Raw genomic sequence first — 13,003 nt, forward strand, 5'->3', positions numbered from 1 at the left:
GGAAGGTAAGGGCCTAACACTGACACAGCACCGGCCGGCGGTTGTTACAGTGTCCTGCCATCCACTTCAACTCCCACTGGCGTGGCCCGCTCGCCCAAAGCAGTGGGAAACATCCCAGCAGCTAGCAGGGTCGAGGGCAGTGTGGCGGGGACAGGGAGAATGCCTGTGCTCTAAGGGTGAAGGATGGAGGCCCAGCACATCCCTGAGCCTGCAGAAGGGCTCGAAGCCCTCTGCATGCTGGAGGGAAGTCACCAGTGTCCCCACCGTGTGATGCTGCCAAGCAGTTTGCCACTCGATGATCCTCCATGCACCTAGGCTGCCCACCAGAGCAGATACATGCCTGGCCTGTGGGTCCTGAAGTCGTCGAGTTGCTTCCTCCCTGGGAGAGCGAGATCCACCCCCTTGCCTAGAGGCTTCACGGCGCCCTTTCGCAATGACCACAGTGCAAAGACAGCACCACAGCAGCCCACAGGCCTCCTGCAGAAGCGCTCACAGGTCCCAGGCATGACGGTGGCAAAAGGGCATGTCTTGTCTTTTAACTGTTTTCTGGATTTTCCAGAACAGTTTGAGTACTTACAAGACATTTTTTTCTTCCAGTCTAGAGCCTTGTCTTATTTTTAATTTTAGAATGTTTTTTAGAGACAGGGTCTGGCTATTTTGCCCACTCCACCCTTGAATTACTTTTATATTGACAAAAACAACATGAGCAGCCCCTGCATGGCCCCTCTGAGACGACTGTGGAGATCACGGGGAAGGGGTTCTCCCCCATTGCAGGTTTTCACAGGAAGTAAAATAGGTCACTTTTGGGAAAAGTTGCTCAGCATATCTTTTTTTTTTTTTTTTTTTTTTTGAGACTGAGTCTCGCTTTTGTCACCCAGGCTGCAGTGCACTGGCACTATCTCGGCTCACTGCAACCTCCGCCTCCCAGGTTCAACTGATTCTCCTGCCTCAGCCTCCAGAGTAGCTGGAATTACAGGCGCCCACCACCACGCCCAGCTAATTTTTTGTATTTTTAGTAGAGACAGGACTTCGCCATGTTGGGGAGGCTGGTCTTGAACTCCTGACCTCAGGTGATCCACCTGCCTTGGCCTCCCAAAATGCTGGGATTACAGGCATGAGCCACTGCACCCGGCCAATGCTCAGCGTATCTTTAAGGAGGCAGGTGTGTCTGCTTGTAAAGCCTCAGAGGGCTGGCTCATGCTCCTATGTGGTGGAAAATTAGTTCAACTCCCCTCTTGGTCTTGTCTTTTCTTTTATTTCCTTTCTTTCTTTTCTTTTTTCTTTTTTTGAGATGGAGTTTCACTCTTGTTGCCCAGGCTGGAGTGCAATGGTGCAATCTTGGTTCACTGCAACCTCCGCCTCCCAGGTTCAAGCAATTTTTCTGCTTCAGCCTCCTGAGTAATTGGGATTACAGGCATGAGCCACCATGCCTGGCTAATTTTGTATTTTTAGTAGAGATGGGGTTTCTCCATGTTGGTCAGGCTGGTCTTGAACTTCTGACCTCAGGTGATCCGCCCGCCTCAGACTCCCAAAGTGCTGGAACTACAGGCGTGAGCCACTGTGCCCAGCCCAGTTTATTATTATTTTTTTTTTAATTTTTTTTTTGCCTGGTGCAGTGGCTCATGCCTGTAATCCCAGCACTTTGGGAGGACGAGGCAGGTGGATGACAAGGTCAGGAGTTCAAGACCAGCCTGGCCAAGATGGTGAAACCCCATCTCTGCTAAAAATACAAAAATTAGCCAAGCGTGGTGGCAGGCGCCTGTAATCCCAGCTACTTGGGAGGCTGAGGCAGAGAATTGCTTGAACCCAAGAGGCAGAGGTTACAGTGAGCCAAGATCATGCCATTGTACTCCAGCTGGGACGACAGGCGAGACTACGTCTCAAAAAAAAAAAAAAAAAAATTTTTTTAGAGAGGGTTTTGCTCTGTTGGAACAGGAATTTTAAAAACTTAAGGAGTGTGGCCGGGCGCGGTGGCTCAAGCCTGTAATCCCAGCACTTTGGGAGACCGAGACGGGCGGATCACAAGGTCAGGAGATCGAGACCATCCTGGCTAACCCGGTGAAACCCCGTCTCTACTAAAAAATACAAAAAACTAGCCGGGCGAGGTGGCGGGCGCCTGTAGTCCCAGCTACTCCGGAGGCTGAGGCAGGAGAATGGCGTGAACCCGGGAGGCGGAGCTTGCAGTGAGCTGAAATCCGGCCACTGCACTCCAGCCTGGGTGACAGAGCGAGACTCCGTCTCAAAAAAAAAAAAAAAAAAAAAAAAACTTAAGGAGTGTGTAAGCAGAAATACAGTTATATGTAAGAAAACCTAATTCCCCTGAGGAAAAGAAAGAGCTGGAGTCCTATAAAAATTAACTGCCCGTTCTTTGGGAGGCCAAGGCGGGCGGATCACAAGGTCAGGAGATCGAGACCATCCTGGCTAACATAGTGAAACCCCATCTCTACTAAAAAAAAAAAAAAAAAAAAAAATCAGCCAGGCATGGTGGCGGGCGCCTGTAGTCCCAGCTACTCAGGAGGCTGAGGCAGGAGAACGGCGTGAACCTGGGAGGCAGAGCTTGCAGTGAGCCAAGATTGCGCCACTGCACTCCAGCCTGGGTGACAGAGTGAAACTCCATTTCTCTGTGGCTAGTGAGTGTTCTCTCTCCCTTTCCCAGGCATTGTGAAGACTGTTTCTCTAGCTGTGCAGCTGCAAGGTCACTAGACAGATAAACTCAAGTTGCAAAACATGTTTTTCCTTTAAAAGTAAGAAATGATGTAATACATGTCTCAACTGATTAAATAACTGCCTTTGTTTCTCGCTTCTGTAGTATGCTTCCCCCTGCACAGATCTCCCCCTGCCCCATGAAATCCTTAACAGGTAACTTAACTCTTTGTTCAGGGTTCAGTCCTTTGCATGTTAATCTGACTGGGCCAGTGCACCGAAATAATTAATAAATATCCTCCTGAACCCCACCAGTCTCTCTGATTCCTTAAAAATCCAGCAACACTGTCACCCAGACTGGAGTGCAGTAGTGCAATCACAGCTCACTGCAGCCTCAACCTCCCAGGCTTAAGCGATCCTCCCACCTAAGCCTGGTGTGTGCCACCATGCCCAGCTAATTTTTTTTTTTTTTTTTCGAGACAGAGTTTTGTTCTGTCACCCAGGCTGGAGTGCAGTGTCGAGATCTCAGATCAGTGCAAGCTCTGCCTCCTGGGTTCACGCCATTCTCCTGCCTCAGCCTCCCGAGTAACTGGGACTACAGGCGCCCACCACCATGCCTAGCTGATATATATATATATATATATATATTTTTTTTTTTTTGTATTTTTAGTGGAGACAGGGTTTCACCATGTTAGCCAGGATGGTCTTGATCTCCTGACCACGTGATCCGCCCGCCTTGGCCTCCCAAAGTGCTAGGATTAGAGGCGTGAGCCACCGCACCTGGCCCATGCCCAGCTAATTTTTAAACCTTTTTTTTTTATAGAGAAAGAGTCTTGCTATGTTGCCCAGACTGGTCCTGAACTCCTGGGCTTAAACGATCCTCCAGCCTCAAAGTGCTGGGATTACAGGCATGAACCACCATGCCCGGTCCATACAATGAAATATTATTCAGCCTTCAAAAGGAATAAAATTATGACACATGCCACAATATGGAGGAAACTTCTGGACATTATGCTCAGTGAAATAAGCCTATCACAAAATGACAAATATTGTATGATTCCACTCAGATGAGGAACCTAGAGTCGTGAAATTCATAGAAAGTCAAAGGGAGGCCTGGTGCAGTGGATCACGCCTGTAATCTCAACACTTTGGGAGGCCAAGGCGGGTGGATCACCTGAGGTCAGGAGTTCGAGATCAGCCTGGTCAACATGGTGAAACCCTGCCTCTATTAAAAATACAAAAATTAGCTGGGCATGGTAGCAGGTGCCTGTAATCTCAGCTACTTGGGAGGCTGAGGCAGGAGAATCGCTTGAACCTGGGAGGTGGAGGTTGCAATGTGCTGAGATCAAGCCACTTCACTCCAGCCTGGGCGACAGAGCAAAAACTCCATCTCAACAAAAAAAAAAAAAAAAGAAGAAAGTCAAAGGGTGGCTTTTCCCCAGCCACTAGGGGAAGGGGGAAATTGGGAGTTGTTGTTTAATGGGTGAAGAGTTTCAGTTTTGCAAGATGCAAATATCGTAGCGATTGGTTGGTTGCACAATGTGAACATACTTAACACAACTGAACCGTATACTTAAAAATGATTAAGGGCACATTTCTCAAGGTCTCCTGAGGACTGTGTCATGATTTTTTTTTTAAAAGGTTAAGATAGCAATTTTTTTTTTTTTTTTTTGAGACAGTCTTGCTCTGTCACCAAGTCTGGAGTGCAGTGATGTGATCTCGGCTCACTGCAACCTCTGCCTCCCAGGTTCAAGTGATCCTCCCCCCTCAGCCTCCAAAGTAGCTGGGATTACAGGTGCACGCCACCACACCCAGCTACTTTTTGTATTTTTGGTAGAGATGGGGTCTTGCCATGTTGGCCAGGCTGGTCTTGAACTCCTGACCTCAGGTGATCTGCCTGCCTCAGCCTCCCAAAGTGCCGGGATTACAGGTGTGAACGACTGCACCCAGTCAAGATGGTAAATTTTATGTTATGTGTATTTTACCACATTTTTTTTTTAAAAGACTGCTTCTAACCCTAAACCCAAAGCATAGCATTGTTTATTCTTCAGCAGTGATCTGTGGTCTGGCTGGTATTGAGTTCCCGGTTGAAACAATGTTCCCTACAAATTTGGAAGCATTGGTTCCATGATCTTGCAGTCCTTTTTCCTTTTTTTTTTTTTTTGAGACGGAGTTTCGCTCTTGTTGCCCAGGCTGGAGTGCAGTGGTGCAATCTCGGCTCACCACAACCTCTGCCTCCTGGATTCAAGGGATTCTCCTGCCTCAGCCTCGCAAGTAGCTGTAGTGCACACCTGTAATCCCAGCTACTTGAGAGGCTGCAGTCCTATTTTTCAAGTTGGGAAGTCCGATGCCATTCTTACTGCAGACCCCTCGCATGTGAGGGGTGGGAGCCTTCTCCCTTGGACCTGGTACTCTAGTATTCTACACCCTTAACCAGATGTGGGTCTTACATTCTTGCTTCTGGGCTTTTATGGATCGTTTAAATTTAAAAACTCATTCTGAGTAAGTTCTGGAAACTTCCTTGGTTGTTTTTTGGCTGTCTGGTTGGTTTTGTCTTTGGGGAACAGCTTTCAGTCAGATATTGGATCTTCTAGACCAATTCTTCATTTCCTTTCCTCTTGTTCCACTTTCGAGATTTCTTTTTTTTTTTTTTTTTTTTTTGAGACGGAGTCTCACTCTGTCACCCAGGCTGGAGTGTAGTGGCACCATCTCGGCTCACTGCAACCTCTGCCTTCCGGATTCAAGTGATTCTCCTACCTCAGCCTCCCGAGTAGCTGGGATTACAGGCATGTACCACCACACCCGGCTAATTTTTGTAGTTTTAGTAGAGACAGAGTTTCGCCATGTTGGCCAGACTAGTCTCGAACTCCTGGCCTCAAGTGATCCACTCGCCTTGTCCTCCCAAAGAGCTGGGATTACAGGCGTGAGCCACAGCACCCGGTTGAGATTTCATAGATTTCTTTTAACTAGCCTACCACAAGAGCATCTTCTGCTTTGACCCACCCCTCTAAAAACAAAAAGCCTAGAAGTACTTAAGAAATGTCAATTTAACATATTATCATGACTCAAATTGTTGATCAAAATAAACAATTGCCCTCCCAGTCTTATTTCTGGAATTTACAAGTTGCTTCCGTAGGAGGTCATACCATCTGAGGTCTGGTTGTCTTTCAAGACTCTTGTGCAAACAACTCTTTCCAGGACAGATTTCTATTAACAGAGCTAACTTGTTTTATGAATAGTTCCACAAATTCCCACATTGGCCAGGAAGGCAAGATTGATGCTCTTATGAAAGTTCTTGGCTGAGCGTGGTGGGTCACACCTGTAATCCCAGCATTTTGGGAGGAGGCGGACAGATCAAATGAGGTCAGGAGTTTGGGACCAGCCTGGCCAACATGGTGAAACCCCGTTTCTACTAAAAATACAAAAATTAGTGAGGTGTGGTGGTGCACGCCCGTAACCCTACCTACTCCAGAGACTGAGGCAGGGGGATTGCTTGAACCTGGGAGGCGGATGTTGCAGTGAGCTGAGATTGTGCCACTGTACTCCAGCCTGAGTGACAGATCGAGACAGTGTCTCAAAAAGGAAAAAAGTTCTTGTTTTGACCCCTATTATGTCTGATTCTTAAACTCATTTTTATGATGGAGACTAGCAAGTATTTCTGATTTTTTTAGCTTCAAGGGAGAAAGGATACCTCTTCATCTTTCTGAGGCTTGTTTCATAGAGGTTGTTTATTAGGAAGAGTTTAATTCTAAGGTCCAGGCATTAGAATTTCATCAGTTAGTACTCAAAGAAAGAACTGGCCTGGACGGGCGCAGTGGCTCATGCCTGTAATCCCAGCACTGTGGGAGACTGAGGCAGGCAGAGAGGTCAGGAATTCAAGACCAGCCTGGCCAACACGGTGAAACCCCATCTCTATTAAAAATTAAAAAATTAAGGCCGGGCGCCGTGGCTCACGCCTGTAATCTCAGCACTTTGGGAAGCCAAGGCAGGTAGATCACCTGAAGTTAGGAGTTCCAGACCAGCCTGACCAACATGGTGAAACCCTGCCTCCATTAAAAATACAAAAGTAGCTGGGCATGGTGGCACACACCTGTAATCCCAGCTACTTGGGAGGCTGTGGCAGGAGAATCATTTAAACCCGGGAGGCAGAAGTTGCAGTGAGCTGAGATCGTGCCATTGCACTTCGGCCTGTGCAACAAGAGCAAAACTACATGTCAAAAAAAAAAAAAAAAAAAAATTAGCCGGGCATGGTGATGTGCGTCTGTAATCAGCTATTCGGGAGGCTGAGGCAGGAAAATTGCTTGAACCCAGGAGGCAGAGGTTGCTGTGGGCCAGGACACATCATTGTACTCCAGTCTGGGTGACAGAGTGAGACTCTGTCTCAAAAAATTAAAAAATAAAAAAGAGCTGGTATGAGGAGGCCAAGTGTTTTTTTCTTTTTTCTTTTTTTTTTTTTTTTGACAGAGTTTTGCTCTCGTTGCCCAGGCTGCAGTGCAGTGGCGAAATCTTGGCTCACCATCACCTCCGCCTCCCGGATTCAAGCAATTCTCCTGCCTCAGCCTCCTGAGTAGCTGGGATTACAGGCATGCACCACCACACCTGGCTAATTTTGTATTTTTAGTAGAGACGGGGTTTCTCCATGGTGGTCAGGCTGGTCTTGAACTCCCGACCTCAGGTGATCCGCCCGCCTCGGCCTCCCAAAGTGTTGGGATTACAGGCGTGAGCCACTGCACCCAGAGGAGGCCAAGTTCTAAAAGTGGACAAAAGATAAAATTATTTGATAATTCTGTGACTTGACCATATTGGAATCAGGAGCATTGGAAATTTTCTACAATATTGTAGTTCAACGTCAGAAATATTTTCTTAGAAGATGGAGTTTCTGTTTCTCGTTCCTTGTGAGGGGGTAATTTGGGAGAAGAAAATGGGAAAAAGCTGCCTCTACTCCACCTTCCTGAAAAGACATATTTGGGGCGTCTTCTACCACAGAGCTTCTGCACATGCCAGTGCCTCTGAATAGAATGCACACTCCCACTTGCCTGGCTAACTTTTTTATCTTTAGATTTTTTTTTTTTTTTTTTTTTTTTTTTGAGATGGAGTCTTGCTCTATCACCCAGGCTAGAATGCAATGGCACAATCTCAGCTCACTGCAACCTCCGCCTCCCAGGTTCAAGCAATTCTCCTGTCTCAGCCTCCCAAGTAGCTGGGACTACAGGTGTACACCACCATGCCCAGCTAATGTTTGTGTTTTTAGTAAAGACAGGGTTTCACCATGTTGGCCAGGCTGGTCTCGAACTCCTGACCTCAGGTGATCCGCCTGCCTCAGCCTCTGAAAATGCTGAGATTACAGGTATGAGCCACTATGCCCGGCCCAGAGTTGAATCTCCACACATGCAGAGGCAATGGGAAGGCCTGGGACTCTGGGAAGGGGAGCTGTAACTGGCTGGCTCATTAAGTTCATAGCAACCCTGAAATGCGGGTTTATCTGGTTCTTTCCATTTTATGTATAGGAAAACTGCCACCTAGAGAGGTTAAACTGTGTGCCCAAAGTCCTCCAGCCAGGAAAAGGCTGAACCTGGGTTTAGTCAAGGTGGAACCCGACACCCACAGTGCTCCTCAGAACAGGAAGGCCTGGGGAAGTTCCCTTTCTAATGGGGCCTCTGGAGCCCTCCCCATATGAAATCCCTGCTTGTATTTCCTTACTGCTGTTACTTCCCCTAAGGGTTTGAGAATTTTGTTGAAACATGACTTCAGTTTGGTGGTACCACTGAGTCACTGGATTCAAGGCTGAGACCATGTGGGTAGCACAGATGAAGGAACAGCCTCTGGACTTGGGTTGCTCCTTCTAGCTGGGAGGAAGTGGAGGGTGTCTTAGTCTGTTTCCTGTTGTTATAATAGAATGCCGCTGACTGGATAATTTATAAAGAAAATAAATTTATTTCTGGCTGGCATGGTGGCTCATGCCTATAATCCCAGCACTTTAAGAGGCCGAGATGGGTGGATCACCTGAGGTCAGGAGTTTGAGACCAGCCTGGTCAACATGGTGAAACCCTGTCTCTACCAAAAATACAAAAATTAGCTGGGTGTGGTGGCAGGTGCCTGTAATCCCAGCTACTCGGGAGGCTGAGGCAGGAGAACTGCTTGAACCCGGGAGGCAGAGGTTTCAGTGAGCCAAGATTGTGCCATTGCACTCCAGCCTGGGCAACAAGAGTGAAACTCCGTCTCTAAAAAAAAAAAAAAAAAATTTTTTTTTTTTTAAATTTCTTACAGTTTTGGAGGCTGGGAAGTCCAAGGCTGAGGGGCTGCATCTTGTGAGGACCTTCTTGCTGTGTCGTGACATGGCAGAGGGCATCACAGGGTGAGAGGGAAGAGCATGTCAACTCAGGCATCTCTTCCTCTTCTTGTAAAGCCACCAGAACCACCATGAGGGCCCCACCCGGATGACCTGATCTAATCCTAAATACCTCCCAAAGGCTCCACTTCCAAGTGCCATTAACATAAGAATATGGGGATTAAGTTTCCAACACCTGAAATTTGCAGGACACATTCAAACCTCAGCAGAGGGTAATAATACCTGCCCACCTAATGGGGCAGGATCCAAGGACCTGGAGAGGAAAGGAAGAAGGAGCTTCTTAATCTTAATGTATTTCAATTCAACTCTGTCCATATTGCTGGCCTGCCTGTTTAGGGCACATTGTGGGGTTGCCAGGCAACAGTGGTGAGTGTCCTCCCAGCACTCACACAGGGCGGATCCAGTGTGTGAGGACTGCTCAAGCAGATCTTCCTTCCACAGCTTGAGGACCAGGGAAGCGTGCCCAGAGGAAGTCATGGGTGAGCCAAGGGTGAGTGGGAGACAGAGGGGGAGCTAAGAACAGAGGAGAGCATACAGGGAAACTGAAAGAGATTTAGAGTAGGAGGCAGAGAGCAGTCAGGCATGCAGGACACCAGAGGCCTCAGTAAGGAGTTTGGTCTTTAGGGATGAGTTCTTGATTGATTCAAATGAGGGATGTGGTGTGAATTGCATTTTAGCAAGACTCTACTGAGGTGTGAAGATGGCTTGGCAGGGCAGGGAGGGGCAGTTAGGAGGCTGGTGAGGTTGCTCAGAGGAGAGGATGGAAACCCAGCCTGGAAGGCCGAGGGGAGAGGCAGGTAGGAGGCAGAATGGAGTGAGGGGCGAAGCCCGTGGGGTCTAGGTGAAGAGGCTCATCTCTCCTGTCTGGGTAAGGTGCTTCTCCTTCTGCTCCGAGTCCAAGGTAGGGATCATTGAGGGGCCGTGTGCTGGGAAGGGAGCCCACCAGGCTGTGCTGGACTTGCTTGCAGCCCTGCTGGGACCATGTGCACCACGACATACCTGGAGCCCAGTCCTGAGCCTTCCTAGAATAACTAGGGCCTGAGTGCCAGGTCCAGGCTGTCATCCCCTCCAGGTGGGTGCTGGCTTCCAGAGGGGCTACTGCTGCAGCCATCTGTGCGGGGGGCCTCCTCCCTGCTTTCTAAAGAAGCCTGGAGCAGTGAGCTATTAGGAGCGACAAGAGGTCTCTGTCCAAGGGAGTGATTCCAGCCACTGGGGGCTGCAGGGGCCAGTGGAGACCTAGAGACCACCCAGAGGACAGAGAGAGGAGGAGAGGTGGGGGGTGGGTCACCCTCTGCCCTTCCCTGAAACCCTGCCACCTGAGCCCCCTCTTCTTCTTCTTCTTTTTTTTTTTTTTTTGAGGCGGAGTCTCACTCTGTTGCCAGGCTGGAGTGCAGTGGCTCACTGCAACCTCCGCCTCCTGGGTTCAGGCAATTCTCCTGCCTCAGCCTCCTGAGTAGCTGAGATTACAGGCATGTGCCGCCAGGCCTGGCTAATTTTAGTATTTTTAGTAGTGACAGGGTTTCACTATGTTGGCCAGGATGGTCTTGATCTCTTGACCTTGTGATCCACCTGCCTTGGCCTCCCAAAGTGCTGGGATTACAGGCGTGAGCCCCCGTGCCCGGGCGAGCCCCCTCTTCTTACAGTTTTGTAAGTAGAAGTCCTCAGAATCATCCTCCCCGATGTGGGGGATGTGGCCTTACTCTGTCCTGCTTCCAAGACTGTGTCCAGGGTAGCCTTGAGCCCCAGGTGTGCACACATCTGCCCTGATTTCTGTGGCATAAAAGGCCTCAATCTCTCAGCACCTTCCCCATAACCTGCCCCTCTCTTGTGTTCCCCTCCACAGTGGATGACACCTGTAAACCCTGGATGCCCAGCCAGAGTCCTCAGAAGCACCCTAGGTCTTCTTCCTTCTCCCTAGACTCTCCAGCGTGGTCCAGGCCGCATCATCTTGCCCTGAGACCATCTCACTGCTAGTCTTCCCACCTCCAGCCTCGCCTCTCCAGGACTGTCCCCTCCCTCCCATCCGCTCTTCCTTAAAAAAAAAAAAATCATCCTCACATTGTGGTGACATTAAATGTGATTTGCACAATTCTTCCACAAATATCAAATTAATATGATTTTCCTCTCTAATCTCCTTGCACAACATATTGGAAATTACAATTATTATTAAAACAAAAAATACATACATATTTATTTATTTGTATATTTTTATTGATTTATTTAGAGACTGGGTTATTAGACTGGCTAATTTTTGTATTTTTGGTAGAGATGGGTTTTGCCATGTTGCCCAGGCTGGTCTCGAACTCCTGGATTCAAGCAATCCTCCTGCTTCGACCTCCCAAAGTGCTGGGATACAGGTGTAAGCCACCACACCTGGCCCCTCTGCTCTTCCTAAATGCAGTTCTGACATGTCACCTCCTGCTTCAACACTTCCAGGACTCCCCATGACCCTCAGGTGAAGTCTGAGCTCCTGACGACAGGGTCCTGGCCCCTGACAATATGCCATTCTCATCTATTGCCTTCCCCTTCCAGAACATTCTCTCCGGCCGCATCAAATCACTTGCATTTCCTCAATCCTGAAACACCTCCTCGCTTCCCCAACCTTTTGCAGATGGCTGGAATACTCCTCCCACTCTTTCTTATTTATTTTTTGTATTTTTAGTAGGGGCGGGGTTTCACCATGTTGGCCAGTCTGGCCTTGAACTTCTGACCTCAAGTGATCCACCCACCTCAGCCTTCCAAGGTGCTGGGATACAAGTGTGAGCCACCGCGCCCGGCCTCTCCTCCCCACTCTTGTGCCTGGATAACCTTTATTTATCCCTCAGATCCCAGCCCTGACAGCCCTCCTCCAGCGAAGCCCTCCTGGTGGCCAGGCTGGTTAGGCACTTCCTTGGTTTGCTCCTGTCCCAACATTGATTCATTCATTCAACAAATTTTTATGGTGTGCCAGCGATGTGCTAGGCTGTTCCAGCCATTTTGAATACACTGGGAATCAAAACAGACAACAGCCGCTGCCCCTAAGTGGAGCTTACACTCAAACGAGGGAAGGGGGAAGGCGGACTGTAAACAATATGCAGTCAATAAGTAAAGGATTCCACCATAGGGGTGGTATGTGGTAGAGGGGATGGTGCTGTGGGAACAGTGGAGCGAGTGGGGAGGTTAGGGATAAGGAGTTGGGAGTGAAGAGGGTTGGCCTCATTGAGATGGTGGCCTTGCGGCCAAGACGTTGTCAATGCCCTCCAGCCACAGACTCCTAGGAACACAGGGACATCTGAATAAGTTGGGTTTGTGACTCATACGGATAGCACACGCCATGGGAAACTCAGTAAGCTGTGTTAGAAAGGACTTACAGAATTTGGGTTAGATAACTTTGGAGTGCTTAAGAAAGCAGGGCTTCAGGCCCGGCGTGGTGGCTCACGCCTGTAATCCCAGCACTTTGGGAGACTAAGGAGGGTGGATCACTTGAGGTCAGAAGTTCAAGACCAGCCTGACCAACATGGTAAAACCCCGTCTCTACTAAAAATACAAAAAGTAGCTGGGCATGGGGGTACGTGCCTGTAATCCCAGCTACTCTAGAGGCTGAGGCAGGAGAACTACTGGAACCCGAGAGGTGGAGGTTGCAGTGAGCTGAAATCATGTCACTGCACTTCAGCCTGGGTGACAGAGTGAGACTCCATCTCAAAGAAAAAAAGAAAAAGAAAAAAGAAAGCAGGGCTTCCCTCTGGATGGGATGCTGTGCAGAAGCAAGGGTACTTCTATGGCTGAGGACATTAATACATTTTATCTAGAGGGAGGCAAGACTAGACCAAGGCTAGAGCTGTGATCAGTAAGAAGCAACAGCTTCTCCTATGAGCCAGGACAGGGGGTTGTATTTGTTTCTGGGTCCGCTGTAACAAATGACTACAAACTTGGCAGCTTAAAGTGACATAAATGTATCTTCTCACAGTTCTAGAGGCCAGACATCAAGGTGTTGCAGCGTTGATTCCTTCTGAAAGCTCTGAGGCAATCCCT

Source organism: Macaca mulatta, chromosome 1 (genome assembly GCF_049350105.2).
Source record: "Macaca mulatta isolate MMU2019108-1 chromosome 1, T2T-MMU8v2.0, whole genome shotgun sequence".
NCBI classification, from domain to species: Eukaryota; Metazoa; Chordata; class Mammalia; order Primates; family Cercopithecidae; genus Macaca; species Macaca mulatta.